This window comes from Gigantopelta aegis, chromosome 2, assembly GCF_016097555.1.
Source record: "Gigantopelta aegis isolate Gae_Host chromosome 2, Gae_host_genome, whole genome shotgun sequence".
In the NCBI taxonomy this organism is placed as follows: Eukaryota; Metazoa; Mollusca; class Gastropoda; order Neomphalida; family Peltospiridae; genus Gigantopelta; species Gigantopelta aegis.
Genome location: NC_054700.1, coordinates 2,131,453 through 2,148,217, shown reverse-complemented (window position 1 = coordinate 2,148,217; position 16,765 = coordinate 2,131,453). Strand labels below are relative to the sequence as shown.

General features: G+C 41.6%; 1 protein-coding gene across 2 annotated transcripts in view; it reads left to right on the top strand.

Moving 5' to 3' along the window:
- LOC121379710 (zwei Ig domain protein zig-8-like) overlaps positions 1–16,765 on the top strand; it is a 100,025-nt gene that overhangs the window by 41,420 nt on the left and 41,840 nt on the right. The window lies entirely within an intron of this gene.

Sequence of the window (16,765 nt, the reverse complement as noted above, 5' to 3'; positions counted from 1 at the left end):
GTTCGCGAGAGCTCGCCATCATAAACAAGCCAACCGTTCTGACAGTGACAGTAATTTTAGTCATTACAACTATGACGTCATCGAAATGCTGGTTTTTTGTACCTAATGATAAAGTCATGTTTAGGATAGAACACCACGGTACCAGTCAAAATGTTCGCGAGCTCTCGCCTTCATGAACCCACCAACGGGTTTGGCGTTAAGAGTATCTTGTTTAGGCATCATGCCATCATCAGAGACCGGTTTTGTACCTAATGTTAAATGTATGTCATATATGATAGAATACAGTCAGTCTAACTCTCCGAGAACGCTCGCTATCTTGAACACGCAAATGGTTTCATGACATCATCCGGGGGGGGGGGGGGGGCGCTGACACGTGTCTGATTGTCTTTATCTGTCACTTTGTAAACAAACTTTCACAATTACATTACACTACCCACCCAACAGCTGCAGGTTGGAACGTGCCGTTAAACTAGCATTCGTTCCCTTTACTCACGCAACAAGTCTGAATGTGTCACGAGAATGGAATGAATCAGCTTTGTCTTATTCATTCATTCGGTAACACAATAAAACATAAACGGACTGACAAATGTCGCAGAATGTCACGCATATTACACATGCCCTTACGTCCATTACGTCGTCAAAGATAACGGTAATTTGGGTTATCATGTAATTGACCCTGTGTCAAGTTACATACACCCTAAATTGCAGGTGCCTGTTGACATGTGGCCATAGAGGTTTGATACCGTATTTTCCTTTTGATGTCCATCCTGTCTGGAGTTGCATCCGTCCGTCCATCCGTCCTTTCATCCGTCCATCCGTCCGACCGTTCGATCGTTCTTTCGTTCTTTCGTCCGTCCGTTCATTCTTCGTTCACTGACTCATTTATTCACTGATTCATTCATTCATTCTATCCATTTACCGGCCTCGGTGGCGTCGTGGCAGGCCATCGGTCTACAGGCTGGTAGGTACTGGGTTCGGATCCCAGTCGAGGCATGGGATTTTTAATCGAGATACCGACTCCAAACCCTGAGTTAGTGTTCCGCAAGGCTCAATGGGTAGGTGTAAACCACTTGCACCGACCAGTGATTCATAACTGGTTCAACAAAGGCCATGGTTTGTGCTATCCTGCCTGTGGGAAGCGCAAATAAAAGATCCTTTGCTGCTAATCGGAAGAGTAGCCCATGTAGTGGCGACAGCGGGTTTTCTCTCAAAATCTGTGTGGTCCTTAACCATATGTCTGACGCCATATAACCGTAAATAAAATGTGTTGAGTGCGTCGTCAAATAAAACATTTCTTTCTTTCTTTCATTCTATCCATTCATTCATTTATTTATTCGTTCATATATTCTTTCGTTCCTTCGTTCGTTCATTCATTCGTTCATGCATGCATCGATCCATCCAGTAGCCTATTATGAATAAATTAATGTGCTCTGGTGGTGTCGTTAAACAAAAGAAACTAACCATCCATCTTCCTATCCATCCTCTAATCCATCGATCCATCTAGCTAACCATCGGACGATCTAACCATCCGTCCATCTATCCATCCATCCATCCATCCATCCATCCTTCCACCCACCCATCCATCCATCCATCCATCCACCCACCCACCCACCCACCCATCCATCCACCCACTCACCCAACCATCTATCCATCCATAAATCCATCCACCCACCCACCCATCTATCCATCCATCCATCCATCCATCCATCCATCCATCCATCCATCCATCCATCCATCCATCCATCCATCCATCCATCCATCTACTCATACATCCGACCGAGGTCGGTCTAGGATGGATCCCAATCAGTGGGTCCAGTAATCAATTTCTCCTTCTAGACTGGTTTATCAAAGGCGGTGGTATGTGCTATCCTGTATGTGGGATTGTGCATATACAATATCCCTTGCTACTGATGGAAACATGTAGCGGGTTTCCTCTCTAAGACTATATGTAAAAAAAATCCAAATGCTTAACATCCAATAGTCAGTGTACCCTAGTGGTATCGTTAAACACAAACTAAATTTAACTTGTGCTATGGCTGAAGACTCTGAAAAATAGTCCGTGTAATGCTGGGGTGTCGTTATCCATTAACTCAACGTGTCTAATAAAATATTTATTTGTGTATGCCACAACCAACTGTAATTGACAGGTTAATACAAGTAGTTTACACATCTGGCGTTTATCAAGCTGTAAATACTTCCTGAAATTTTATCTTTATCAAGAAAAAAGAAATGGAAAAAAAACAAAAGAGAAAAAAAAAAGCTTTTCAAAACCGCATGGAATGCAGGCTTTTTTTTCAATATTAAAAACTATTGTATACAGTTTAAAAGAATAAAATAATGGATTACCAAACCCAAAGGAATAGATAATAACGATCAGTATCGTGCTCTCGGGTATACAATGAACACACACGTCTATCAGATTTCAGTTAATGCAGTTTAATAGATATGTTAGACTTTATTGGATTCCCTGCACTTCAGTATTGGTATTTAGGAACTTATGCACAACACTCAACGTTGCCAATGCATCAGGAAATACACTCGCGCCTGCCTTCGCATCCTGCAATATACCGGTAGTATTAAAGACATACATACAGATAGACACACAGACAGGGAGACAAACAGATACTTTATTCAATGGTATGCTATAACCAGGTGCTCATTTAGGCAGGTTACCAAGGGGATGATTCCCTGATCAGGTCAGATCATAAGGTCGTTAATGATTGCCGAAGTATTACACACAATCCCCTCTAGCCCCCTCCCCTACAACATATCAATAGAGGGAGGACTAGAGAGGACTCGAGCTAGTAAGGATGCTAATCAAACAACAAACATTACATGTTTACCTTGAGACCGGCTGCTTATGCGAAGTCTTCCGCTATCACGCCATGCCGCGTTACGTAGATATTCACTCATATTGATATTGCCCAGTTCGCACTGTGTGTTTTTCGCTAATTGCTTCTCGCAAGTCACAACAACTTCAAGGTTTCTTCTTCTTCTTCTTTTTTCTTTCTTTCTGGTTTTTTTTTTTCGCTCTTCAATAAAGGGCAGCGAGACAGAAGAATTTTATTAAATACAGCACCGTTGTGTTCGCTGCTCGTTTCGCGGGAAGGGGACCCGGGAGTTGGTTGGCAGTTACAAGGCGTTAAACCAGATCTAATTTTGTCGAGGATATTCAGTGTGCCTCCTGAGTTGAGGATCCTCGAACCAGCTAATCATCTGCTTGATTAATTCGCACTTGACTTCTGATTAGGCGCTAGGATCCCCGCCGACGTCTCCACTACCCCGGACACGTGGGTCCCATGAGGTAATAACGCCATGCTCGAGCTCAGTCGCAGAGTAGAGGAATAATAATAATAATAATAATAATAATAATAATAATAATAATAATAATAAATGTTGTTGTTGGTGTTGTGTTGTTGTTTACTTCTCAGGAACACCCTCATTATATTGTTGACATGTAAAATATTCCTCCAATTTGGATCCTAGGAAAAGCGACTCCACATGTACACCCCAGTAGGCCTACATTATTTGGGAACAGCCAGATGTAGTAGCTGAGTCCTAGAGAAAAATAAAATAAAGGAGAGTTTCCTCCTGCATACACTAATGAGTTAATACATTCTATACCTCCTCCTCCTCCTTCTCCTCCTCCTTTTCCTTGTTGTTGTTGTTCTCTTCTTCTTCTCTTCTCCTTCTCCTCCTCCTCCTCCTCCTCCTTCTTCTTCTTCTTCTTCTTCTTCTTCTTCTTCTTCTTCTTCTTCTTCTTCTTCTTCTTCTTCTTCTTCTCTTCTTCTTCTGCGTTCAGCATATCCTAACATTTTCCAAGAACATGTCCAAAATATATCCAATAAAATATCCCCGTACCAATCAATATTCCACGACTGGTCTATCAAAGGCCGTGGTATGTGCTATCCTGTCTGTTGGATGGTGCATATAAAAGACCCCTTGGTACTAATGGAAAAATTTAGGTTTCCTCTGAGACTATATGTCAGAATTATCAAATGTTTGACATCCAATATTCGATTATTAATAAATAAATTTGCTTTAGGTCCTTTGTGATGTTAAACCAAACGAAGTTCGTCATTCCGTACCTAACCAGTACCCCACAGTTAAACAAACTGGTGCGCACCTCTGGCACGCTCGCCTATATTCCCATATGTGTGGTGCAGACGTATTTTATATCTTAAGTGATGGGCGAATGTTATTAGAACTAACTGACCTAGTCTCTAAACACTTGAAAGCATCGGCGGTTCAAATAGAGGAAGGTCCATACACCCACTCGTGGACATTAACCACTGTTCGCCCGCCTTCTGCAATGTTCGCCAACAAATGTCCAGAAAACACCACTCACCAGTATAAAACTGTACAAAACATCTCTTTGGTGACATTTATATTCATGGCACGTTGTGATGGAACGTTTTGTATTGTTTTAAACATCTCCGCACAATTTGTGACCGGTCATATAGCTAACGATATTAAATCGATCCGGAGAGCGACGACTCAATAGGCCCAAGTGAGTTGGTGGCTCTTTTTTGTGGAAGCATCCCGTCGTAGTTAATCCACGGGCGGGATGTGACTGTCTGGCACAGCACCTGTTTGAGATGCGATGGGTCGCAGTATCGATTCACTCGTCCCCCCCCCCCCCCTCCTTCCTAAGAACTGTCCAACGAATGGTACATCAAAAGGTCGTGGTATGTACTGTATTGCATATAAGGAAGTGCGTATAAAATATCAATTACTGGGTTTTTTATGGAGTGAATTGTATGGCGGCAACGTATCTTGGACTATCCATTTCTTTGTATCTGTCACTATTGCATATAAACACTAGCGACACCAGGGTTTTTCTCTTATAATTTGTGCGATTTATAACCATATACCCAACACCATATAATCATATATCTTTCTGTATTCTTTTTTTTTTTTTTTTTCGTTCTTCTGTATTAAGTTAATATTTAAGCCCGCTGTCCTGTGCAGACATGGCGGTGGCGAGGGTTTGCATCCCAATACCGGCTTACACCCAATATAACTTTAACGGGTCAATAGGGAGACTCGAGGTCACCAACTACTAACAACTAACCACTAAACCACTGTCTTGGAGAGACAGCTCACACAGCTTAGGTGTGAGACTAGCATAGCGTACTTGAACCTCAAATAGATATAAGCACGAAAACACATATTAAAACATTAATAGAATTAATAAGCGTTACCCGTCCACTGATAGCTAGGCGGAGGCGGATCCAGAAGTTTGTAAAGGCGGGTCACAAAATTCTAAAAAGGGCAATTTACCGAAGGCAAATGAGCTAGATATGTAGGGGTTCGGGTGTGTGTATGTGTGTGTGTGTGGGGTGGGGGTGGGGGGGGGGGGGGGGGTGGATGGAGGAGGGACACACAGTCCAGAAATGTTCAAAATAATGATGCTCAGAGACCAGGTTTCTGTTGTATATTGTAGATGATAAATTTAAAAAAGAAGAAAAAACCCACCATTAATTAAAAACAGCACTAAAACAGGCGGTGTGTGTGTATGTGTGTGCCTGTGTGTGTGTGTGTGTGTGCGTGTGTGTGGGGTGCGTGTGTGTGTGTTTGGTTGTGTGCGTGCGTGTGGTGTGTGTGTTTGTGTGTGTGTGTGCGCGCGTGTGTGTGTGTTTGGTTGTGTGCGTGCGTGTGGTGTGTGTGTTTGTGTGTGTGTGTGTGTGTGTGTGTGTGTGTGCGTGTGTGCACGAGACCCCTGTGACCCCTTCTGAATCCGCATATTGCTAGCTGGTTGTTTTGTTTTTTTCTTTAAACCACGTGTGGCAAGTATCCTACACGTTAGCATCCTGATCCAACAACTGCTGAGTAAATATTGTGGTGGAGTGTGTCGATAAATAAATACTCTTTTCCCTTCCATTGTTATTGATTCCGCGGGGAAGAAATAATAATAATAAATTAAAGTTAAACTAGTTAGTTGATTCTGCACCTAGGATATCAGGAAAGACGCGTTTCCCAAGAGGTAGTCGTTTGTCTGCACGCGTGTCTCGTTCTGCCAGATGCAAGGAAATGGATGTGGCGCAATGGAAATTAAATCGTCGTGTTTGCAAGCGACCTAACATAACGCAATCAATTCCAGGTCTGCATCCAAGACACCGGGGCAAAGAGTCAGCTGTCTGCACGAAATTCAGTGGACCGAAAGTTGACAGCATTGTCCTTAAAAATCCAAGGTCGAAAGGAATGGGAGAGATGAAAGGATAACAGTATACGGGCAATTTCTGGGAATGTAGACACTAACGAGCAGACTAATGAATAATGGAAATATGACATGAATGGTAGATATAATGTACATAACATTACTTTGCATTGCATTACATTACATTACATCACATCACATCACATCACATCACATCACATCACATCACATCACATCACATCACATCACATCACATCACATCACATCACATCACATTACATTACATCACATCACATTACATTACATCACATTACATTGCTTTAGGGGCGAGACCTAGTGATCTAGCGTTCGCTTGATGCACGGTCGGTCTAGGATCGATCCCCGTCGGTGGACCCATTGGGCTATATCTCGTTCCAGCCAGTGCTCCACAACTGGTGTAACAAAGACCGTGGTATGTACTATCTTGTCTGTGGGATGGTGCATGTAAAATATCCCTTGCTGCTAATCGAAAAGAGTAGCCCATGAAGTGGCGACAGAGGATTTCCTCTCTCTAAATCTGTGTGGTCCTTAATCATATGTCTGACGACATATAACCGTAAATAAAATACGTTGAGTGCGTCGTTAAATAAAACATTTCCTTCCTTCCTTTATTGCTTATTTTTTAAATCAGAGCAGTCAGTTTCGGCCCTGCTTATTTCATAGTACGGTATGGCTGTGGTAAACCGGATAATTACCGTGGAGTAACCATTCGATATGCATCATATATGGAAGATGAACATTTTTGGCAACAGGCATCGCTTGAATACTATGCACACGATCAAGATGTGTTTTGGTATTGCGACAGAGATACTTTTGATCAGCAATTGTAATTACCATCATCATTACCATCATCATTATCACCATCATCACCATTAATATTATCACCATCATCATCTTCATCATCATCGTCATCTGCATCGTCGCCAGCGAGCCTCACATCTGCCGTCATCATCATTATTGTCGACACCACTATGACTAGACTCACCATCAGCATAGCATGGCCATATCATCAGCATCATCGTCACTGTTACGACCATCCATATCTTCATATACACTATCATCGTAGTCGTCATCATCATAATCAACAACATTATCCTCATCATCAATGGTCCAAAATTGTCTTATGTTATATTTACAATATCTCAACTAAAAAAGGTCCTGTAATTTGTCTCACCGATTAGTTTTGTATCTAATACACAAGCGTTTGCTTTAAAATTTTCTAATCCCTCGCCAAACATTTTTATTACCTTCTCCCAACATGCTTGGCGAAATAATTTGACTTGCATCAACATGGTACAGCTGTATCGGCATTGTAGCACACAACAACCAGAACTCTGGATAATTTAAACAGCGCGTTTTACGTTTGGTGTGTATAATTAAAGACTGGACGTGTTGCAATGATTCCTTATCCCCGTACATCGACATTCCTGTCGTCATATGCACTGCACGCGAACCAGAGCAACCCTATGAAGGGGGGGGGGGGGGGGGAGGGGGGGGAGAGAGAGTTCCGATATATCGGAATTTTACAGATAGCCGTTTTTAATCATCCAGATATCCCGTGCCGTGATCCAGTTTCCTAATCAGATTTTAACGAATATGAAGTTTTTAATCTTTTTTCCTATAATTGAATTGAATCATGAGTTCCCTCTATATACCTTCATGTTCTTTAAAAAAAAAGAAAAAAAGAAGAAGAAAAAAAAAAGAGAGAAAAAAAAGAATGTACTCATTGATGAACCGGTAGTTATTTTGGTAATATAAGACAACACAAATAGTCCTTGAGAAATGAATTACATATTGCACACGCATCGCAAGTGTGAGCAGACGCACGTGCTATTTTTTTTTTTTTTTATTTTTTTTTATTTTTTAAATTTAATTTAATTTTATTTTTTTTATTTTTTTATTTTTTATTTTTTTTTATGTTTTTATTTACGCAGTTAGGTCTGCACGTCGTGATCATTGATTCGTATTTAATCATCCGAATTCCCCGTACATAAGCACGCGTGTTGTTGCTTTTTTCTCTCAAACTAAACAATGATTAAGTCTACTCCGGTATCAATAATTTATACTGTTATTCATGAACGCTGGCCGGCATTAATTAATTTCCTCTGGGTCCGACCATAAAGCGCGTGTCGCTGGCTGTAAACCGTACCTGGAGATTTTTCTTTACCTGAGATGAACTCCATGTTCCAGAGGGCCAACACAAAAACCGTTCGTCTATTGTAGACGACTTCAAAATTAAATTAAGAAAATAAAAGTTTGTTTTGTTGAACGACACCACTGGAGCAGATTGATTGATTGATTAATCATCGGCTATTGGATGTCAAACATTTGCTAATTCTGACTGGTAGTCTAACGCAAACAGCAAATTAAGAAAGCGCATCCTCTAATTGGAGGGTGCTGGGCATAGCTCGCTGGTACAGCGCTCTCCTGACGCGCGATTGATCTAGGATCGATCCCCGTCGGTGGGTCCACTGGGCTATATCTCGTTCCAGCCAGTGCTCCACAACTGGTATATCAAAGGCCGTGGTATGTACTGTCCTGTCTGGGATAGTGCCTATAAAAGATCCCTTGCTGCTAATAGTAAAGAGTAGCCCATGAAGTGGAGACTGCGGGTTTCCTCTTTTAATAGTTGTGTGGTCCTTAACCATATGTCCGACGCCATATAACCGTAAATAAAATGTGTTGAGTGCGTCGTTAAATAAGCCATTCCTTTCTTTGTACCTCTTGTCACATATAAAGGTGGTCTGTCTCGCGGCATTAAGTAAAACGTAAAAGGTTTGCTAGAACACATTCACTTATTAAGCCTCGGCTATTGACAGACAAACATTTTCACATCTAATAGCGGATGATCAATGAATCAATGTGTGTGCTCTAGCGACGTCGTTAAACAAAACAAAATTTTAAACGCTATTATACGACCGACGTAGGAACAAACTGCAGATTTAAAATGCAAGATTCTATTGGCTGGCTAATGTCATGTTTAATGCCATAGACCGCTTATACAAGATTTTATTGATAAACATTAACATCGTCACCTATGAGAATTATATTAATGCTCTACAACCAAAATATATTCCACATATCGAACTAGAGTTCTCTACCTTTGGAGATTTGAATTTTTCCATGCTACGCATTAAAATCTCGCGGGAACCTCTAAATAATCTCGAATAAATTTTGTTACAGCATCCGGGTTATATTTTATGCCATTTCTTTTTTCTCGGCGGTAATAGCAGACCCATTTATATTCACGGGCTGCAGCATGTTAACCCCTCTGTGACAACACTGTTAATAGAGTTGTCAATTCCATTAGCTATGGCAATGATCGTTCTATTTTCGCGGCGAACCTGTTCTCGCTAGAGAGTTGCGAAACTGGATGATTGGTTCCGCCAAACGAGTCGGTCTTGTGTCTCCAGCACCGCGGTGCACGACCGCTTCCGAAATAAATCTATTTGATATTCATTTCGTGTCGTTTGTTTCCGTATGCGAGGTGACGTGTTCTGTCACGCGCTACACAAAAAAAAATGCTGTCGGTAACAGACGTCCGAGATGCCAGAAATACAAGTCATATCTGCATTTAACCTTGACCTTTGATTGCACAAGCTGTGTGTTGTTTGTTACTAATTACAAATTTTCGAAATCCACGTGATTACTACTACTACTACTACCGCTGATACTGCTGCAAATGCTGCTGAAGCTACTACTGCTACAGCTACTACTACTACTACTACTAATACTGCTACAGCTACTACTACTACTACTACTACTACTACTACTACTACTACTACACTACTACCACAACCACCACCACTACCGCTGCTGTTGCTGCTACTACTACTACTACCACTGCCGCTGTTGCTGCTACTGCTGCTGCTGCTGTTGCTACTACTACCACCACTGCTAATACTAGTGCTGTTGTTTTTGCTACTACTACTACTACAGTTAGCACTACTACATCTGGTCGAGGGATCTTGGTCAGTTGGTAAAGCTCTAGTCTGAAGTGCTTGGGGAAAAGGGTCGAATCTCCTCGATCACCAATTCTCGGAATGAATTTTTGTTCTTTTTGCCCACTTTAGTTTTCCTTTTGCCCATCATTGTCTTTTCGGCTGTCATTCTGTTGTTGTTGTATTTCTTGCCTTCTGGTTCTTACCCCAGGACCAGCTCTAACACTATTGTGTGTAGCTCTGTGTGTAGGTGGTTATGTTAATACACAAACCACTCTTAGTATGTCTCTCTCTCTCTCTCTCTCTCTCTCTCTCTCTCTCTCTCTCTCTCTCTCTCTCTCTCTCTCTCTCTCTCTCTCCCGTTGTCTCTCTCTCCCGTTGTCTCTCTCCCCATTGTTTTCTCATTATGTGGAGTCGCAATCTTGGAGTATCATTAAACAAATGTGTTTGCCTTTTCCGCTCTGATGGCATCAAATAAACGCCCATTTTCACAAATCTTTGAAATCCCCCAAGCATGTAATGACATCGATTTCTGAGAAAAAAAAAACCCTCGAATAATGAAGCTGTTTTTGATAACAGTGCACACTTGTGAAGAAAAAGATATTAGCACATTATACCGATGAATCATTGTCAAACTAATGGAGACACCTTTGAGAGAAGACAGGAGTCAATAGCTCACTATGCCAAACCCACGTGTCTCGATCATTTGTTTTCAATTGCCATGGTGGGGTGGTAAGCCATCGGCTGGTAGGTACAGGTTTCTCTTCGCTCCCTGTACCGGCTGCCACTAAGAGCGAGTTTAACGACTCATTGGGTAGTTGTTATGACACTACACCGACTTCTCTCTCACTGACCACTAATCTACTGTCCCAGACAGACAGCCCAGATAACTGAGTGTTGTGTCAAGAATAGCGTTCTTGAAGCTTAATTAGATAAAATAAATAATTATAACTACATACGAAAAGAAATGACTGGTTTCCATCCCATTTCAGTTTAATTACTCTATATTAGTTTGTAACTGTACTGGCCTAGGTGGCGTTGCGGTTAAGCCATCGGACTACAGGCTAGTAGGTACATGATTCGCAGCCCGGTACCGGCTCCCACCCAGAGCGAGTTTTAACGACGTAATGGGTAGATGTAAGACTACGACACCCTCTTCTCTCTTTGTAACCACTAACAATTAAAACTAACTCACTGTCCTGGACCGACAGCCCAGATATCTGAGATGTGTGCTTGAAGCTTAATTGGATATATACACGAAATTAAGTTGAGATAAAGATCATGTAACTGTATCTTAAAATATATAGTTGCCACAGACTGATAAATACCAGATCTCAGTACCATCCCACATTGGTTCCGGTTGGTATATGTGACACAAGACAGTGACATGTCGTGTCCCGGGCTTTAATACACGGAACTCTGTATTTCTGTCAATCTTTTTCATTCTATTGATCATACAGTTGTTATTGTTTTGTTTTTAGTCATTTTTATTGTTTGAATTTGCGATGTGGCGTATGCAACGCGATGAACGTCTACGGGCTATTGGCATGCTGCAAACTGGCAGAAGTCAGCATGAAGTGGCCAACACCTTCAATATTTCGAAGTCAGTGATTAGCAGACTATGGAACAGGTACCAACAAACCCAAACTGTTGACGATCGACCCCGTTCAGGTCGTCCCAGGGCAACGACAGGAGTACAGTATCGATTCATCCGTAACCACGCTCTAAGAAATTGAGCTCAAACGGCAAATCAAATTGTTGCAAACCTTCATCAGGCTATTGGTGCCCGAGTTACGGGTCAGACGATTACAAATCGTCTTCATGCAGCCCATCTTCATGCTCGACGGCCCCGGGTTGTGCCTACCTTGACAAATCGTCACATTGCCCATGGTGTAGGGAGCGTCAGAACTGGGGTATTCATCGCTAGTCACGTGTCATGTTTCCAGATGAATCCCTATTCACTTGACAAGCGTGGTCGGGTCAGGCGATGACGAAATGAACGGCACGCCAACGTCACAATGCGATTACACGACATATTTGACGGTGGATCGGTTATGGTGTGGGGTGGTATCACTATGACTGATAGAACACCCCCTCCATATTATGCAAGGAAGGGTCACTGGACAGTACTACCGGGACAACTTACTAACACCCTTTGTCGTCCCGTTTGCTAGGCCTGTGGGTCGACGTTTTGTTTTTCAGGATGACAATGCCTGTGCTCACCATGCACGAATTGTCAATGCTCACCTCCAGCCCTCCAGCAGCACAGCATCTATCGAATGCCATGGCCAGCAATGAGCCCAGACCTTTCCCCATTGAACACGTCTTGGACATGATAGGGAGACGTGTGCGTCAACGCTAAAGACCGCCGACCACGTTAGCGGAACTTGGTCAGGCGCTGCAAGAGGAGTGGAACAGAATTCCTCAAATGGCCATTGGAATACTCATACGCAGTATGCCTAGTCGACTGAATGTATGTCTGACACATCGTGGCGGTATCACCCACTACTGATAAAAAAAAGTAAACTTTCAAATTTCATTTCTGACCACAATCATCTTTCAAGATCTTTGGTGGTCATAAAACCTACTGTAATACTGAACTACCAGTTGTAATGTTTGCCCAATTAATTCACTATTATCATATAACCATTCCAGACAGCTAATTGCAAATTTTTATTAGAGTTCCCCTACTTTTGTTTTGAAGAGTATATTTACTTGGTGGGATCTAGATGGTAGGATCTAGATGGTGGGATCTAGATGGTGGGATCTAGATGGTGGGATCTAGATGGTGGGATCTAGATGGTGGGATCCAGTTCATTCGGTAGGGGCGGGCTTTAGCTCAGTCGGCTGAGTGCTCGCTTGAGGTTCTTGCGTCGCAAGATCGGACCACCCCGGTGGATCCATTCAGCTGATTGGATTTTTTCTCGCTCCAACCAGTGCACTACAACTGGACAAAGGCCGTGGTATGTGCTTTCTTGTCTGTGGGAAAATGTATATACAAGATCCTTTGCTGCATTAGGAAAACTGTAGCGAGTTACTTCTGATGACTATGAGTCAGAATTACCAAATGTTTGACATCCAATAGCCGATGATTCATTAATCGCTGCGCTCCAGTTGTGTAGTTAAACAAAACAAACTTCAAATTTTCAATCGGTAGAGTACACTCGTATGGAGTTATTGGGTCGAATGTGCTAGGTGGACCCATTCACCGATTGTTTTTCCCCCGTCCCAACCTGTGCAACTCGTATATGACTGGTATATCAACACACACGGTACGTGCTATTTGTTAGAATGTACATAATATATCAGACCCGTTGTTACTAATGGAACATTATATTTGGGTTTATCTGATGACTACGTGTTGGAATTTCACAAGTGTTTCACATCAATTAGCCGATGATGGGTTTTTAATATGTTGTAGTGGTGTCGTTAACAAGATGGACTTTATCTGTATCTTTACTTTTAATGAGTTCATTATCACGTCGACAGTGACAACAACCACCACCACCACTATCATCACTGTCGTCATCATCTCCATCATCATCGTCATCATCATCATGGTCATCGTTGTCTTCATTATCATCACCATCATGATCATCATCATACACCAACCTCACCACCATCGCCATCAGTCATCATCATCACCACCACCATCATCATTATCATCATCGTCGTCGTAAATATCATCATCATCATCATCGTCGTCGTCGTCGTTGTCTTCGTCATCATAACCCAAGAGAAGAAAACTCACAATGTAGAACAGACATATCTATATTGAAAGAGAAGGATGGCTCACCTGCTTGTTCCCGGGATTCATTAAGTAATAACTGCGTTTAAGTACACACACACAAAAACCCTATCTAATCAAACACTCGAGTCTTCATAGACCACTGGAAAGATTTATTACACAGGACGATAATATGGAGATAAGCTGTTTGCAAGATTTCCAACTCGTTGATAGGGCATGTCACGTTTTTTAATGATTGCATTCTTTGTTCTTTGTTTGATTGTATAGCCAAGTTCTTCAAAGACTGTGGTATGTTTCGACCTGTCTATTGGGAAAGTGCGTAATTATAAACAGGAATCTTCAGCTGCTAATGGAAAGCATGTAACAGTTGCCTGTGATGATTATGTGTCAGAAATGCCAACATGTTTAACATCCAATAGTTGACGATTATGTGTCAGAAATGCCAACACGTTTGACATCCAATAGTCGATGATTATGTAACCAAAGAAGGGGCAGGATGTAAACCCGCGGTAAAGCGTTCGCTTGATGCGCGGTCGGTTTTGGATAGATCCAAGTCGGTGGGCCCAATTGGACCATTTCTCGTTCCAGCCAATACACCACGGCTGGTATATCAAAGGCCGTGGTATGTGCTATCTTGTCTATGGGATGGTGCATATAAAAGATCCCTTACTACTAATGGAAACATGTAGCGAACTTCCTCTCTAAGACTATATGTCAAAATTACCAAATGTTTGACATCCAATAGCCGATTATTAACATATCAATGCACTCTAGTGATGTCCTTAAACAAAACAAACGTTTAACTTCAACTAAGTGGTTTTGTGTTTCCTTTATTCAGAATGTATCACTATGTTCTTGCCTTTCTTGGGAGAGACAGGATATGTCTGGGATTCCGTGGTACTAGCATTTTATATTTACCTTCCTAACTCTCATCGATTGCACATGCTCTTCACTGCGGTGTCTCATCCTTAATTTGGCAAATGTCTCAGCCCATGTCATAAACACCCTACCGGTCGTGGTAATGTTGCCATGCAAACTGGTCATGTGGATATATTTACTGCCGTACAGTGATTCGAACAAAAGACTTCGTTTGTTGGATGCAGGGTTGCACTTCGAAAACGGTGCAGCAGGGTCGGTCATTTCGAGAGCTCAAGGGAAAAATAAAGCTAAGATAATCGAGAAACATAATTTGTTTTTGTCACATAGAGGCAAGGTTATATAGTGCACAGTTTGCGATAGTACGCCCAGCACCTTCCGGGGGGGGGGGGGGGGGGGGGGGGGGGGGGGGCAGTGATGCAAATTGATTTCCACCACAGACCAAACTAATACTCTTTCAAAACGCGAGATATTGCACAGTTTGCAGATAGCGCAAATCGTAACTAAGATTGTCATTTTTTTTTTTTTTCACTACGGTGAACTAAAGTCTGTTTCAGTAGTATCCTGTTATGAGTTGGCGAAGTTGGACATTTTTATTTCCTGTGGAGTTTCGTTTGATTTTATTTAATGACAATAAGGACCAAATTATTATTATTATTATTATTATTATTATTATTATTATTGCTGTAAGCTTTGGAAATTGGTGGTGATGGGTGGGAGTAGGGGTACTAGCATGTTATGATGTTAAATAGTATACAATAGACATGCATTTAAGACTTGTTCAATATTTATTCCATTAATAAATGAAGTGTGTTTGCAAACATGTTGTATACCTATAAAAACGTCTTTCCAATGAATGCATTCCACCTAAAATGACTTTAAAATACTACAAAAATAACTTTTCATTTTGTACACTATAAACCAATTACAAATCCAGCGTGATAATGGCGGACAAGGAGCTTCGATATACTTCACTGCCACCCTCGACTCTCCCGCATAATATTGTAAACTGCTCATCCATCCCGAGATCCGGGGAACGTCCCGTGACAAATGCGTTATCGGTCCCTCTCAATTCCCCGATGAACTTCTGTGTTCATATTTAATAAAATTAATTGAAGGCAATCATTTCCCTTATTGCTGTGATTACTGTACAATAAATGTCAATATTAAGACGAACAGTGACGGCAAATTGCGGGCTATCTGACAGGAGTGTAATACGCGTGATGGTAGTTAAGCCCAATCCCCAGGAGCATGCATCGATGGACGTATCGACCTGCTATAGAAGGGCATGCATGTTCGCCTCACCAATTGCTTTGCATGCTCTAAGCGCTCATTTATCACTCTTTCTGGATGCATGTTAATATTTAACCGGAGATTTGCGAGTCTGCCGTGGAAGACAATGTCCCTGTTGTCTGAGCGGTAAAATGGTCTCAGTTCATTAAGAACACTAGTGATTGTTAGTTGTCTCTAATCAGCCGACAAAAGCTTTTTTTTTATATTATAGATAGATATTGGCGATTGGTAGGTTAGGCTCAATAAGGTTATGGTATTGGTCTTTGCTACAATGATTATAGTATTGGCGGTGGTGCGATGGTGGTGAGGATGTTGACGTTGGTGGTTGTAGTGATAACAATATTGAATGAATGAATGTTTAACGACACCCCAGCACGAAAAATACATCGGCTATTGGGTGTCAAATTATGGTAATGGGAAAAACAAAGGGATGATCAACATCAATATAAAAATTCAACAGTTAAATAAAAACACAGTGTAAAGGACTGTGTAAAATGATAACACTATTGATGCTAATGGCGATAGAGATAGTCGTGATGATAGTGACTGTGGTGCTGCTGCTGCATTATTGCTGATAATGATGATGCTGATTGTAATGGTAATGATAATGATGACGATTCTTACGATGGTTATGGTGATAGTGATGATGATGGTGATTGTAATGGTAATGATAATGATGACGATTCTGACGATGGTTATGGTGATAAT